This window comes from Mandrillus leucophaeus, unplaced genomic scaffold (genome assembly GCF_000951045.1).
Source record: "Mandrillus leucophaeus isolate KB7577 unplaced genomic scaffold, Mleu.le_1.0 Scaffold463, whole genome shotgun sequence".
Taxonomy (NCBI): Eukaryota; Metazoa; Chordata; class Mammalia; order Primates; family Cercopithecidae; genus Mandrillus; species Mandrillus leucophaeus.
This window is the reverse complement of record NW_012104954.1, coordinates 561,644-565,940: the sequence shown is the minus strand read 5'-3', so window position 1 is coordinate 565,940 and position 4,297 is coordinate 561,644.

The following is a 4,297-nucleotide window of genomic DNA, read 5'->3' as shown; positions in this document are numbered from 1 at the left end:
CTAAAAATACAAAAATTATCTGGGCCTGGTGGTGCACACCTGTAATCCCAGCTACTCGGAAGGCTGAGGCAGGAGAATTGCTTGAACCCAGGAGGCGGAGGTTGCAGTGAACTGAGATTACACCACTGCTCTCTAGTCTGGGCAACAGAGTGAGACTCTGTCTCATAATAAATAAATAAATAAATAAATAAATAAATAAATAAATAATTCTGTCACGTGCTGTGACATGGATGAACCTTGAGGACATTAGGCTAAGTGAAAGAAGCCAGTCACAAAACGATAAATATTGTATGATCCCACTTATATGAGGTAACTAGAGTAGTCAAATTCATAGAGACAGAAAGTAGATTAGGAGTTCCAGGGGTTGGGGGTGGAGGAGTGGGAGTTATTGCTTATAATGTATAATATATTTTATGTTGTAAAATATACAAAATAAAAAGAATTTGTGTTTTGTTTTGAGTCAGAGTCTCGCTCTGTCTCCCACGTGAGAGTGGCGCAATGTTGGCTCACTGCAACCTCTGCCTCCCAGATTTAAGGGATTTTCGAGCCTCTGCCTGCTAAGTAGTTGGGACCACAGGCGCAAGCCACCAAACCTGGTTGATTTTCGTATTTTACTGGAAACGAGGTTTCACCATGTTGGCCAGGCTGGTCTCAAACTCCTGACCTTAAGTGATCTGACCACTTCAGCCTCCCAAAGTACTGGGATTACAGGTGTGAGCCACCATGCCCGGCCAAATGTTGTTGTTGTTTTTGTTTTTTGTTTTTTTTGGAAACGTAGTCTCGCTCTGTCACCCAGGCTGGAGTGCAGTGGTGCGATCTCAGCTCACTGCAAGCTCTGCCTCCCAGGTTCACACCATTCTCCTGCCTCAGCCTCCCGAGTAGCTGGGACTACAGGCACCTGCCAACACGCCCGGCTAATTTTTTGTATTTTTAGTAGAGATGGGGTTTCACCGTGTTGCCAGGATGGTCTCGATCTGACCTCGTGATCTGCCCGCCTTGGCCTCCCAAAGTGCTGGGATTACAGGCGTGAGCCACCGTGCCCGGCCTGTTGTTTTTAATCACACACATGCACACCTTCTCTGCCCCCGCAAAAAATAATTGCAGTTTTCTCAAGACATGAATATTCATAACAATACCACGTATATATGTCATTCCCAAGCTGGAAATAGCTCACACCCAATGTCCATCTGAAGTAGAATGGACAGCTAAATTATGCTGTTTCAGCCAATGGAATACTACACAGGAATGAAAGAGCAGATATTACATCTTCTCACAGCAAGATGGATGATTCTTTTTTTTTTTTTTGGGAGGGAGTTTCGCTCTTGTTGCCCAGGCTGGAGTACAGTGGCACAATCTCGGCTCACCGCAACCTCCGCCTACCGGGTTCTAGTGATTCTCCTGTCTCAGCCTTCTGAGTAGCTGGGATTACAGGCACCCAACACTATGCCTGGCTAATTTTTGGTATTTTTAGTAGAGACAGGGTTTCACCATGTTGGCCAGGCTGGTCTCAAACCCCTGACCTCAGGTGATCCGCCTGCCTTGGCCTCCCAAAGGGCTGGGATTACAGGCGTGAGCCACCGTACTTGGCCTGGATGATTCTTATAAGCATAATGTGCAGCAAAGGAAGCAGGACCTATATGATCGCTTTTAAAATTTAATTTTATTTTTTTGAGACAGGGTCTTGCGCTGTTGCCCAGGCTAGAGTGCCCTGGCTCAGTCATAGCTCACTGCAGCCTTGAATTCCTGGGCTCAAGCGATCCTCCCGCCTCAGTCTCTCGAGTAGCAAGACTACAGGCATGAAACACTACTCCCACCTACATTTTAAATTTTTTTGTAGAGACGGGGTTTCTCTGTTACCCAGGTTGGTCTTGAACTCCTGGGCTCCCCTCCTCTCTTCTCACCTCCCCTCCCCTCCTTTCTTGACAGGGTCTCATTGTTGCCCAGGCTGGAGTACACTGGCATGATCACTGCAGCCTCAATCTCCTGGTATCAAGTGGTCCTCCCACCTCAGGCTCCTGAGTAGCTGGAACTGCAGGCAGTCACCATCAAGCCTGGCTAATTTTTGTATTCTTTGTACAGATAGAGTCTCAATATGTTGCCCAGGGTGGTCCTGAATCCTGGGGCCCAAGTTATCCTCCCACCTTGGCCTCCCGAAGTGTTGGGATTACAGGTATGAGCTACTATGCCTGACCTCAGAAGGTTTTCATCTTGCAAACCTGTAACACTGTATCCATCAAACACTCACTCCCCAGTTTCCCTTTCGCCCAGTCCCTGGCAGTCACTGTTCTCCTTTGTTTCTATGAATTTGACTACTCTAGGTACCTCATATAAGTGGAATCATACGTTACTTGTCCTTTTGTAACTGGCTTGTTTTTTGAGACAGAGTCTTGCTCTTTTGCCCAGGCCGAAGTGCAGTGGCACGATCATAACTGGCTGCAGCATCGACCACCTGGACTCAAGTGATCCTCTAATCTCAGTCTCTCAAGTAGCTGAAACTACAGGTGCTCACCTGGCTAATTTTTTTTTTTTTTTTGAGACAGAGTACTTGCTCTGTTGCCCAGGTTGGAGTGCAGTGGTGTGATCTCAGCTCACTGCAATCTCCGCCTCCTAGGCTCAAGCAATTCTCATGCCTCAGCCACCTGAGTAGCTGTGACTACAGGTGGGAGCCACCTGCGCCTGGCCTAATTTTTTTTTATTTTTAGTAGAGACAGGATCTTACTATGTTGCCCAGGCTGGTCTTGAACTCCTGAGGTCAAGCGATCCTCCTGCCTTTGTCTCCCAAAGTGTTGGGATTATAGGTGTAAGCCACTCCACCTGGGGCTGGCTTATTAGTATAGTATCCTAAAATTCCTTTCCTTCCTTCCTTCCTTCCTTCCTTCCCTCCCTCCCTCCCTCCTTCCTTTTTCTTTCCTTTCTCCTTCTTTTTTTTTTTTTTGAGACAGTCTCGTTCTATCACCCAGGCTGGAGTGCAGTGGCAGTGGGATCTTGGCTCACTGCAACCTCCACCTCCCAGGTTCAAGCAATTCTTGTGCCTCAGCCTCCCGAGTAGCTGGGATTACAGGTGCCCGCCACCACACCTGGCTAATTTTTGTATTTTTAGTAGAGATGGGATTTCACCATGTTGGCAAGTCTGGTCGCAAACTCCTGACCTCAAGTGATCTGCATGCCTCAGCCTCCCAAAGTGCTGGGATTACAGGCATGAGCCACCATGCCCGGCATATCCTAAAGTTTCATCCATGTTGTAGCATGTGTCAAAATTTCTTTCCTAGCCTGGGCAACATTGTGAAACCCTGTCTCTCCAAAAAATACAAAAATTAGCCGGCTGTGGTGGCACATGCCTGTAGTCCCACCTACTTGGGAGGCTGAGGTAGGAGACCACTTGAGCCTGGGGGAGGTAAAGGCTGCAGTGAGCTGTATGTCACTGCACTCCAACCTGGGTGACAGAACAACACTATCTCAAAAATTTTTTTTCTTTCCTTTTTAAGGCTGAATGCTATTCCATTGTATGTGTGGACCACATTTTTTTTTTTCCCAATTGCAGATGTGAGGCTGAAAGAATGGACCACATTTTAGGCCGGGCTCATGCCTGTAATCCCAGCACTTTGGGAGGCCAAGGCAGGAGGATCAGGAGGTCAGGAGTTCGAGACCAGCCTGATCAACATGGTGAAACCCTGTCTCACTAAAAATACAAAAATTAGCCAAGCATGGTGGTGCCCACCTGTAGTCCCAGCTACTCAGGAGGCTGAGGCAGGAGAATCGCCTGAACCCAGGAGGTGGAGGCTGCGGTGAGCCAAGATAGTGCTACTGCGCTCCAGCCTGGGAGACAGAGTGAGACTCTGTCTCATAAAAAAGAATATACTACGTTTTGTTTATCCATTCATCTGTATGTGGACATTTGGGCTGCCTCCAATTTTTGCCTATTGTGAATAATGATCCTATGAACATGAGTGTACAGCATTTCTTCTTCTTCTTCTTCTTTTTTTTTTTTTTGAGACAAATTCTCACTGTGTCGTCCAGGCTGGAGTGCAGTGACATGATCTTGGCTCACAGCAACCTCTGCTAGGTTCAAGCAATTCTCCTGCCTCAGCTTCCCAAGTAACTGGGACTATGACTGGGCATGGTGGCTCACACCTGTAATCCCAGCACTTTGGGAGGCCGAGGTGGGTGGATCACCTGAGATCAGGAGTTCAAGACCAGCCTGGTCAATGTGGTGAAACCCCGTCTCTACTAAAAATACAAAATAAGCCAGGTGCTGTGGTGGGCGCCTGTATCCCAGCTACTTGGGAGGCTGAGGCAC